This window comes from Acanthochromis polyacanthus, chromosome 7 (assembly GCF_021347895.1).
Source record: "Acanthochromis polyacanthus isolate Apoly-LR-REF ecotype Palm Island chromosome 7, KAUST_Apoly_ChrSc, whole genome shotgun sequence".
In the NCBI taxonomy this organism is placed as follows: Eukaryota; Metazoa; Chordata; class Actinopteri; family Pomacentridae; genus Acanthochromis; species Acanthochromis polyacanthus.
In genome coordinates, this window is record NC_067119.1 from 31,988,531 (window position 1) to 32,000,944 (window position 12,414).

A 12,414-nucleotide genomic window follows, 5' to 3' on the forward strand; every position below is an offset into this window, starting at 1 on the left:
TCCATCCGAGCCAACTTTCAGTGGAAAAAATCTGTGTAAATGGATTTTGATCATAGTCTTTTTCATTTTTAAGTGTTATTGATTGGCAGAGACACTGACAATATAGAGCCAAGATCAGAGTCTACTCAGGATTGGTTGCTTAATAGTGCCTCTCCGCTTTATTTAAATTCCTAGAAGCCCATGTTCACCATACTAAGAACAACTTCCCAGCAAGAAACCCACATTTTCTCAACAGAGTCTCTTGATGTGGCCCGAGGCCGTGCTACTTCTCCTTTTCATCACTGAGCTGTTTTTAACACACTGCCGAATGAGAGTCCGACTCAAAATTAGTGTCCTAAATCCAAACTCATTAACTCTCAAACCAAACAAATCTGTGCCAGAGCGTCTGTAACCTGATGTGTGTTTGAGATTAGGAGCACTGCAACTCAGCCTTGTTTATTTGGTAATCTGTCTGTGCGAGGCTTTGGGTAACGTCTTCACAGGGTTTACTATCATGTAAATTCAGAAGGTGCAGACAGTTTAGCATCAGTCAGGGCTGATGTGTGCTCACACATGGCAGCAAACAGAAGGGCAATATCTGAATGTATTCGTGCAATAATAAAAAGATCTTTTTTTTCTCTTTCCTTTGGGATGTAGTCTGGTCTGTGTTTATTGATTTGTGCTGGGGTTAAAAGGCCCCATAGCGTCTGTTGCTACATCAATATATACACTGAGACAAAAAATAATTTGCAATATTTTCTGTGCTAAGCCACAGAGATTATATTCTAATATTTTTCTTCTAATCTGCAAGTCTAATCTTAATCTTTTTGTTAGTTCATGTTGTTGTTGTAACTGCGCTGGATTATTTTTTGGATATTAGATATTTTGACTCTTGACTTTTATAAAGACAACAATAGAATCAGTCTCTGTACATTCAGACAGAATTCAGGAAATATGTTGGTGCACTTTCTCAGATTTTCTTCATAAATTGCGGCCCAAAACTAAGTTCTTTAAAATGTTTTGCCAGTACAGGGTGATCCAAAAGTTTGGAAACAAATGAAAAGTATAATCCCAATAGTATGTTATTTCAATAAATCAGTACCCCAGATACAGTGCCTTGTGAAAGTATTCGGCCCCCTTGAACTTTTCAACCTTTCGCCACATTTCAGGCTTCAAACATAAAGATATAAAATTTCAATTTTTTGTCAAGAATCAACAACAAGTGGGACACAATCGTGAAGTGGAACGAAATTTATTGGATATTTTAAACTTTTTTAACAAATAAAAGCCTGAAAAGTGGGGTGTGCAATATTATTCGGCCCCCTTGCATTAATACTTTGTAGCGCCACCTTTTGCTGCAATTACAGCTGCAAATCGCTTGGGGTATGTCTCTATCAGTTTTGCACATCGAGAGACTGAAATTCTTGCCCATTTTTCCTTGCAAAACAGCTCGAGCTCAGTGAGGTTGGATGGAGAGCATTTGTGAACAGCAGTCTTCAGCTCTGCCCACAGATTCTCCATTGGATTCAGGTCTGGACTTTGACTTGGCCATTCTAACACCTGGATACGTTTATTTGTGAACCATTCCATTGTAGATTTGGCTTTATGTTTTGGATCATTGTCCTGTTGGAAGATAAATCTCCGTCCCAGTCTCAGGTCTTTTGCAGACTCCAACAGGTTTTCTTCCAGAATGCTCCTGTATTTGGCTCCATTCATCTTCCCATCAATTTTAACCATCTTCCCTGTCCCTGCTGAAGAAAAGCAGGCCCAAACCATGAGGCTGCCACCACCATGTTTGACAGTGGGGATGGTGTGTTCAGGGTGATGAGCTGTGTTGCTTTTACGCCAAACATATCGTTTTGCATTGTGGCCAAAAAGTTCCATTTTGGTTTCATCTGACCAGAGCACCTTCTTCCACATGTTTGGTGTGTCTCCCAGGTGGCTTGTGGCAAACTTTAAACGAGACTTTTTATGGATATCTTTGAGAAATGGCTTTCTTCTTGCCACTCTTCCATAAAGGCCAGATTTGTGCAGTGTACGACTGATTGTTGTCCTATGGACAGACTCTCCCACCTCAGCTGTAGATCTCTGCAGTTCATCCAGAGTGATCATGGGCCTCTTGGCTGCATCTCTGATCAGTCTTCTCCTTGTTCCAGGTGAAAGTTTAGAGGGACGGCCGGGTCTTGGTAGATTTGCAGTGGTCTGATACTCCTTCCATTTCAATATGATTGCTTGCACAGTGCTCCTTGAGATGTTTAAAGCTTGGGAAATCTTTTTGTATCCAAATCCGGCTTTAAACTTCTCCACAACAGTATCTCGGACCTGCCTGGTATGTTCCTTGGTCTTCATGATGCTCTCTGCACTTTAAACAGAACCCTGAGACTATCACAGAACAGGTGCATTTATACGGAGACTTGATTACACACAGGTGGATTCTATTTATCATCATCAGTCATTTAGGACAACATTGGATCATTCAGAGATCCTCACTGAACTTCTGGAGTGAGTTTGCTGCACTGAAAGTAAAGGGGCCGAATAATATTGCACGCCCCACTTTTCAGTTTTTTATTTGTTAAAAAAAGTATAAAATATCCAATAAATTTCATTCCACTTCACAATTGTGTCCCAATTGTTGTTGACTCTTGACAAAACATTAAAATTTTATATCTTTCTGTTTGAAGCCTGAAATGTGGTGAAAGGTTGAAAAGTTCAAGGGGGCCGAATACTTTCACAAGGCACTGTATATTCAGAAGAGTAACAGATTAGTGTAAAACAAACATATTTCGACATGTTCATGTTTGTTTCTTACACAACGTTGTGAACGTTTCCACCAACTGGTTACACTGGTTACACTGGTATCTTCTGGAATGTATCTTCATTCATGCTTATGAAGGTTCCTCAAACTGGCCAGTAAATGTTGCCTCATAGTACTTTTGGATGTTTAAAAAAATTAAAACTGTCAGATACTTTACCATCAAGAGTTTGGAAATCTGACACTGATGGCCTGGATTTTGAAGTTATGCTCCAGCATACCTGGACCTTATGGTTCTACTAATTTTCTTCCGAGTTATTGCACTTGGCAAATGCTATGCTTTTAAGTTATTTTGTTATGCTATAACAAAAATGGGTAAAATAAGAGTGAATTCATGCACCCCCAACTCAAATAGACACTGCAGTTAAACTTTGTTTCCAAACTTTTGGGTCACCCTGTAGTAAAAGAACTTCTTTCCGAGGAAGCTATTTTAAAAACTCAGTAACCACAGAAATATAACAGCTAGAATTGTATGCCACAGATTCAAATGACTAAATGACCCCAGCAGAGGCCAAATTATAAATTACTTATCTCTGTAAATTGAAAAGAATACAAAATACTCAAACAAGGGTTGTGGCCAAAGAAATTTGCTGTAAGAGCATATGTGTGTGTGTGTATATATATATAGATATAGATATATACAGCGCTCTCCATAATTATTGGTACCCCTGGTTAAGATGTGTTGAAAGCCTCAAAATAAATTATTTTTTATTGCAGAAGCATTCTCTCACACTGAAATTGGTAGAAAAATGAATTATAGTTGAAGATTAGGTGCTGTTTTGTTAGCAAAAGGGGTTTGTACACATCAGTGGTGCTAATAATTGTAGCACACATGATTTGATGTAAAAGAATTATTTCTTAATGTGTAATTTTTTTCCCCACTGAATAAATGCACTTGAATTAAAGGTGGGATTTTCGTCTTTTTTTCATTGTGGTCTTATATTATTTAGAAAAATAAATACATTTTTTTAGAAGCTAAAGAACACATCTTAACCAGAGGTGTCAATAATTATGGAGGGCACTGTATATACAGTATATATATGGATGTATTCATATTTCATACTAAAAATACAAACTTTTGGCAACATTTCACCTCTTTTTGGGGCCTTTGACATCAGCACAACTTGATGTGTTGCAAGTATGGGAAGCCACCGTTCTGTTTGTTGCTATCTTTACATATAAAAATAGTGACGCGGACTCATTGTTAGGACTACAAAAACTGGTGTGCATGGAAACCTATTTATTCTCCTTATATGAGCGAAGTTTTAAGTTGTGTCTGTAAGCTATGTTTCATATTGTCTTCATGTTGAAATTTCACAACCAAGTATACGCTGAACAAAATCTGGGAAGGTGCAGCAACATCACTATTAGCAGCAATTCACAGAAAAAAAAAACTTGCACCGTCTAAAGTTATTTATTCTTGCAGTTTAAATCAACCTAAAAGTAGCTGTTTATATGTGTTTATACGAAAGCATTTGGAAACAAGTTTAAATGAATGCCTCCCAGCATGCACCTGGGCAACAGATTGTCTGGATATGAAGCCTCATTTTATGCGTTCACGCATTGTTACAGGTGTTAATGTGTTTTACATGGTGCTCCATAATGGCTCCACTGTTTCTACAACTGCAGTGTTGCTGCAGAGTCACTTATTAAAGGGGAACTCTGCTTATTTTACACATCGAGGTGAGCTTGCAGGTACACAGCCGAAAACAGTTATCTGCCCCTCCTGTCTATGTTAATGGGGTGGACCAGATATTAGCACTTTTCAATATAATGTGGTCCAATGCACCAACACCCACTACAACCTCAATAGTAAATTATTAAATTATCACCTCGGCAGCAGAGCTGTTGTGTTGGATTGCTGTGGATTGTACAGGTTTTCATGACAAAGTGCTTGGTGAGTGCACATACACACCTTTGCAAATGCTAACAAACATTTAAAGTGCTGTTCCTTCCCAGAAAACACTGGCACTGTGACAACAAAGCTTATATCGGACAGTTATTTCACTTTCATGGTAATCATTTCAGTCAACATAGCATTCAATCACACTAATTGAAAAAGAACTGCGAACACAACAAAAGGATAGTAAGACACCAGAGCCCTTGCCAAAACAAAGTAATCATAATAAAGTACATGAGAGCATGAAAGAAAAGAAAGAAACATCAGCAGGCTCAGTAGCTGCAATATCTGCAGCAGTATTTCCCCATGGCTTTGATTCTCTATATTCAGTGTAATTGAATGTGATCAATACAGTCTGAGAGAATCCTATGTGTGTTCCACTCTGAGGATATAGAAATAATGAATATATATCCAGAGCACCGCGTTTTTAAACACAGAGTCTGAATGTGCAGAGTTTAAAAGACATATAGGAGGTTATTGTGCTGCTTTATGGGAACTGTAGAACTCAGTGTTATTGGATCTCCACTCAAACACAAAACTTTTGTTTGTGCCTAGACTCTCTGGACATTATCCTCAGCAAAAAAAAAGGCACAAAAAAGAAAAGAAAAAACAAAAGAAAAAGAAAGGAAAAGGGGCTCTTCTATAATAAGATGGAGCTTGCAAAACACGGTCACGTGAAAATACCATCCTGCACTAAAGTGTCACATTTGAGAAATGCCTGACCTTTTGTAGTTATAGATTCCCCTCAAGACATGTTTTATGACATATGAAACACTGAAAATTACTTGTGTCTAATATGATTTTCCCACAGAAGCAAGTCACTTGTTAAAAATGTTAAAATTACATCTGCTCTTTGTCTGTCACCAAAATCAATAAATATCATACACTCCATTTCAGACATTTAATAGCTGGACACAAGATGTTTTTATGTGAACACTCAGCATGTCATTTCTGTTCCTATGAGGTCTTTAATCAAAAGACATAGTATGATAAGGTTTATAAGTATTATGCATATTCTTCTGATTAGGGGTCACTTAGAAATGTTTTTATTTTTCAAAGAAAAGCTTTTTTTTTCAATGAAGATTACATTCAATGAATCAGAAATACAGTCATGCACATTGTTAATGTGCATGACTATTCTAGATGGAAACAGCTGATTTTATGTAATATCCACATAGAGGTACAGAGGAACATTTCCAGCAACCATCACTCCTGTGTTCAAATGCTACATTTTGTTCGCTAATGGTGTTGAAAGGCTCATTGATGATTAGAAAACCCTTGTGCAGCTATGTTAGAACCTGAATGAAAGTGTGAGTTTTCATGGAAAACATGAAACTGTCTGGGTGACCCCAAACTTTTGAACAGTAGTGTATATAAACTACATATTTAAACATTTGGGATAATGTAACTGCACAAGCCATGAAAATGTAAAACGTGGGTCTTACACATCTTACTGCTGCTCACCATATCTTTCACTGAAAAGTGCATTTTCGGTATGTTTCTGTAACGTATTCTTCTACGCATTTTTGGGAATCACATTACAAAAAGTTAAAGGAGGTGATAAAATGCCCTGAATTTTGCATAAAAAGGTTTTAGTATTAGGTGAATTTTGTCTTTTTCGAGCCAGTACATGCAATGGGTGATGGAAACATCTTACTGTATAAGTTCAGACGTAGCAAACATTTGACTGACTTGACTGATGGGCTGTTTCTGCTGTTTTCATTGTTTTCGCCTCCAGACAGAATAAAAAGTCCAATATCAGCTGACATTTAGAATAATTAATACATTTTCCAGTTCTTGAAGCCCTTTAAACATTTTCCTCTTACAGATGGCTTCGAGGTTTTTTAGCCTCTGACTCACTGGCTGTGGATTGCAGGTAAAAGCTTGCCATTGGCCGTTTAAGAATCAGAATCTCTTTCATTGCCAAGTAAGTTTTCACATATCAGGACTTTAACTTGGTTGGCAATACGCTGACGGGTACAACAAATTAAAGCAAGATAAAAGATTAAAAACTCAAGTGTTGCAAGTCAAATATAAGGCATTGGAGTAGCTTCAAAATCCCCTTCATTATGGGAACCAACAATAACCTCCAAGCAGCAACCAACTAGAGTGAAAACTTTTGCCAAAGGTTTGCATTATGTAACAAGAAAAGCACTCAGAGAGCGCAGTACTCAGCCAGGGCTGCTCAGTTGTATCCGATGGCTGAAATCTTGAAAAAATTTGCGGCAGAAATCCCAGTACTATAGAATGTTGTGGTGCACATTAGATTTAGGTCTCACACACAAAGGGCAGTTTTATTGTGAAGGGGGAAAACGGGGTTTTGAACCTCCAGGTTTTGGCGGAGGGAAGTTGTTGTGTCCTGGCTGAGTTGTTGCAAGAAGCAAGAGTGGAGAGTGGAAAATAAAGTTGTTGAGACTCCTGGCGATTTTCGTCTCCTTTTCTCCAGCCTCCACATTGGTGACCCCAACGTTGAACCTCACAAGTAGGGACATGTCGACCGAAGCGACTTCGTCTGGTGCGGCTGCTGCTGCTGTGGTTCCACCGGCTGTGGTTCCGCCGGCTGTCTTTGCAGCTACTGTAAAGCTGCCGGATTTCTGGACACATGACCCAGAACCATGGTTCCAGCATGTTGAGGCCCAGTTTCACCTGTGTGGCATCACCACGGACGACACGAAATATTTTCACGTCGTCGCGGCTTTGGATTCAGCCACTACTCGCAGGTTGATGGGACTGCTGCGTGACCCGCCGGCTGTCGGCAAGTATGCGGCACTGAAGACTCAGTTAATACGGACATACCAGCTCTCGGATATGGAGCGGGCCGACCGACTGTTATCTCTGAGTGGGTTAGGAGACAGCAAGCCTCGGAGCTGATGGAGAATGTGCTGGCACTGCTGGGCTCCGGTGACACTTCATTCCTCTTCACCCACTTTTTCCTGCGCCGGCTCCCGCCTCAGGTACGCACTGCCCTGGCCGCCTCTCCCCTCATCCGTACTAAAGATTATAGGGGTTTGGCTGAAGAAGCTGACAGACTGTTGCTAGCATCCCGTCAGTTTTCGGTGCATGCCCTGTTGCCGGGCGGGTCCGACGGTGATGATTCAGTGGAGGTAGCTGCCGTCACGGAGTGCCGGAGAAGGGAGAGCAGCCTGTGTTTCTTCCACCGCCACTTCGGAGTGAATGCTCGGCGATGTGTCCAACCGTGTTCCTTTCAGCGGCCAGGAAACGAGCAGACCGGCGCTCACTAGCAGCTGCGTGCACCGGTGACAACGACAACAAGCTGCTTTTCATTGAGGACAGCGCTTCTGGACGTCGTTTCCTCGTGGATTCGGGGGCGCAACAGAGCATCGTTCCCCCCTCCTCTGCTGACAATTTGGGACAAGGACAAGGACCCCCGCTGGATGCAGCTAATGGCACACCTATCTGCACCTATGGCACCAGGTTTATGACTGTGTCTTTTAATGGCCGTGAGTTTAGCTGGGACTTTGTGGTAGCTTCAGTTTCAGTACCTATTCTGGGTGCAGATTTTCTGTGTGCATTCAGGCTGTTAGTAGATGTAGCTAACAGATGTTTGATTAATGCTGTATCTTTTGAATCTTACCCGTGTACTCTGGGGTTCGCAGGGCCTGTACTGGCAAACATGCTCGCTAATGGGAACACGTACCAGCGCCTGCTCGCTGAGTTTTCTGCCCTTACGGTCCCCGCTTTTTCTACTGCAGTAGCTAAACACGGGGTTGAGCATTACATCACTACAGTCGGCCCACCAGTTTTTGTTTTGCCGTCTGGATGCAGCTAAGTTGGCCATCGCCAAAGAGAAGTTTGCCAGCATGGAGTGACTGGGCATCGTGCGCCGTTCTGACAGCCCATGGGCTTCACCACTACACATGGTTCCAAAGTCCGACGGGGGCTGGCGGCCTTGCGGTGATTTCCGGCGCCTCAACAATGCTACCACTGATGACAGATACCCAGTCCCCCATATTCAGGATTTTTCTGCGCACCTGGCGGGGGCGGTCATCTTCTCCAAAGTCGACTTGGTGAGAGGTTATCACCAGGTACCTGTCCGTTCAGAGGATGTCCCTAAAACCGCTGTCATCACTCCTTTTGGGCTGTTCGAGTTTTTGAGGATGCCTTTTGGCCTGAAGGGCACGGCTCAGACATTTCAGCGGCTCATGGACTCTGTGCTGCGCGATATGCCTTTCCTGTTCGTGTACCTGGATGACATATTGGTGGCGAGTGCCTCCATGGAGGAACACTTGTTACACCTTCGCAGACTTTTCGAGCGTCTCAGTGAACACGGATTAATTGTGAACCCGGCTAAGTGTCTGTTCGGTCTTTCAGAAATCGAGTTCCTGGGACACTGCGTGTCGCGACGGGGCGCTGTGCCACTCCCTGCCAAAGTCGAAGCAGTTTCGGCTTTTCCGCGTCCTAGCTCTATGAAACCCCTTCAGGAGTTTTTGGGGATGGTTAATTTTTACAACCGTTTCATCCCCCGAGCTGCACACATCATGCACCCCTTATACGACACGTTAAAAGGAAAAAAAGGTAACTAGGACATTGAGTGGACCCCGGAGAGGTTGCTAGCTTTTGAGGAGGCAAAGGCGGCGCTTGCCAATGCTGCCCTGTTAGCTCACCCTGACCCGGCTGCACCCATCGCCTGACCTCCGATGCGTCCGATTACGCCGTCGGGGCGGTTTGTGAACAATGGTCTGACGGGGCATGGCAGCCGCTAGCTTTTTTCAGCAGGAAGCTGCGTGACTCTGAGAGGAAGTACAGTACATTCGACAGGGAGCTCTTAGCCCTTTTCCTCGCCACACGCCACTTCAGGTTCCTCTTGGAGGGCCGGGAGTTTACTGCTTTTGTGGACCATAAACCCCTTACATTTGCTATGGCTAAGACATCCGAACCTTGGTCGGCACGACAGCAGCGGCAGCTTTCTGCTGTTTCAGAGTTTACGACAGACATTTGACACGTGGCTGGGAAGTTCAACCTGGTTGCTGACTGCCTGTCCCGTACCCAGATTTCCACTGTTCATTTGGGGACGGACTATGCTGAAATGGCTGCAGACCAGCTGAAGGACCATGAGGTGCAGGCGCTGCGCACAACCGAGTCTAGTTTGCAGCTGACTGATGTCACGTTTCATGACAGCGGGGTGTCCCTCCTTTGCGACGTTTCTATGGGCAAGCCGCGCCCTTTGGTTCCCGCCGCTTGGCGCCGCCGTGTGTTTGAGGCTGTCCACTCCCTGTCACACCCGGGGGTTAAGGCGTCGGTCAGACTGGTGGGGGACAGGGTTCGTGTGGCCCGGTCTCAGAAAGGATGTCAAAGTTTGGACTACTACGTGCATGGCGTGCCAGCGTGCTAAGGTACAGCGTCATGTTAAATCTCCTTTGGGGCCCTTTCCCATTCCTGAGAGACGTTTTGACCATGTACATGTGGACCTGGTCGGTCCTTTTCCCCTGTCCCGTGGGTTTACTCACCTCCTGACCATGGTGGACAGGACCACACGGTGGCCCGAAGCGGTTCCCCTGTCCTCTACTACTTCGCCTGACGTTGCCCGGGCATTCATCTACTCCTGGGTGTCACAGTTTGGTGTGCCTTTGGACATGACGTCGGATAGGGGCCCTCAGTTTACCTTGGAGCTCTGGAATGCGATAGCTGGGAGCTTGGGGGTTAATCTGCACCGCACCACGGCTTATCACCCACAGGCCAATGGACTGTGCGAGCGGTTTCATCGTTCTTTGAAAGCTGCTCTCCGTGCGTCCCTGGTAGACAGTCGCTGGGTCGATAGGCTGCCCTGGGTTTTGCTGGGTCTGCGTTCCGCCCCCAAAGAGGACCTGCACGCCTCTTCTGCTCAGTTGGTTCTGGGTCAGTCTCTGAGAGTCCCGGGCGAGTTCCTGGCTGATGTCCCAGGTTTGACCCCTGGGGTTGTTGGACGGTTTTGGTCAGGAGGGAGGTGCTGGAGTTTTTTCACCAGTTGCTACGCACTAGAATAGTTCGTTTGCCTGAGTGGTATGTTTGAGGATTTGCTGCTTGCATGTTCTGTTTTTGTGTTTCCTTTGTGTGTTCTGGGGGGGCCTGTGTGGTGCACATTAGATTTAGGTCTCACACACAAAGGGCAGTTTTATTGTGAAGGGGAAAAACGGGGTTTTGAACCTCCAGGTTTTGGCGGAGGGAAGTTGTTGTGTCCCGGCTGAGTTGTTGCAAGAAGCAAGAGTGGAGAGTGGAAAATAAAGTTGTTGAGACTCCTGGCGATTTTCGTCTCCTTTTCTCCAGCCTCCACAATGTAACCATTTAATATAGATGTACCCACAAACAAAATGACCTTGCGCTGAGCACAGGCTTGTGTTGCGCATGTGTACGTTATGTATGGCTGCCGAATCACGTGACCAAAATGTGTAGCGAGCGGCGGGAATTAATGAGACTTGGAAATGGGCACTGTACCATGGCTGACGCTGCGCCCTGACCCCAATTGGGATATGCGAAAACTACAAATTTCCCCTTGTGGGATTAAAAAGGGATATTTAAAAAATAAATCAATAAATACCCCCGCAATTTAATCAGTTGGTTCTTGTATGATTTCGGACAGATAAGTCCCGATAAGTCCACAACGGTCAATTTGTAGTAGTATGATTTGTAATCATGATCATTAGCAGACAGCTGACGTAGTGTTCACTTGCACCATGACGCTATCTTGCAATGATACAGAAATCTTAAACATATCCGCAGATCCAGACTAAACTAGCATCACTGCCAAAATCTAGTCATGCGGTCCTTGTGTCATTTCTGAGCTTCCCTGGAAATTTCATCCAAATCCGTCAGTCAGTTTTTGAGTAATGCTGCTAACAGACAAACAGATGGACAAACGTACACCAACTGTCACATAACTGCCATTCGTCGGTGGAATAATAATGCAAAATTCTGAGTTTTACATGAACATCATCACAGCATTGTGTTCTTCATACAGCTCAAAGCGATGGTGCTTGATTTAAACGAATACAAACATTCTACAACTTTTTTCTCCCTGTAGCAGAATGATGATGAGGTGCAGTTAGACCATTCTACACAGCACTATGTCAGTGCTAAAGTTTTGTTTCCAGCTTTTTCTACTCAATTTATTACACTACTGAATAACGTAAAGTACATGCCACCTTTACATGACACTACACAATCCAGTTTATTTGCTCCAAAGCAGGTAATAGAAACAGGCCTAACTTGCCTTTTCATTATAGACCCATTTCAGTGTCTGTGCACTGGAGGCTTTAAGTTTCTTGTATAAGCAGGATACTTGATCCTGACTGGCTTCCAAATGAGCTGTGTTGTCACAAAAAAACGGGCTTTGAGCTTGAAGGCGAGCCCATACATTAGTAACCTTTTCCCACTGAGTGGATGAAAGTGATAACAGCTACAACATCCTTGGATCTAAGTGAAGGAACAGTAATTGAAACATTTCAGTGTGTGTGTGTGTGTGTGTGTGTGTGTGTGTGTGTGTGTGTGTGTGTGTGTGTGTGTGTGTGTGTGTTTAAGAATAAAATATGAATGAAGGGATTTTAATGAAGTCTTTTCACCATGTGACTTGAAGAGATATCAATATATCATCCTCCAACACTCATTTGGCCTCTTCTGCCGAGGCTAAACATTCTTACCAGCAGCAGCAGATAAGCAGCTTCATGTTTGGAGAACAGTCATTAAAACGCCCAGAGAAGATACTTAACACTACAAAAAAACACAATTT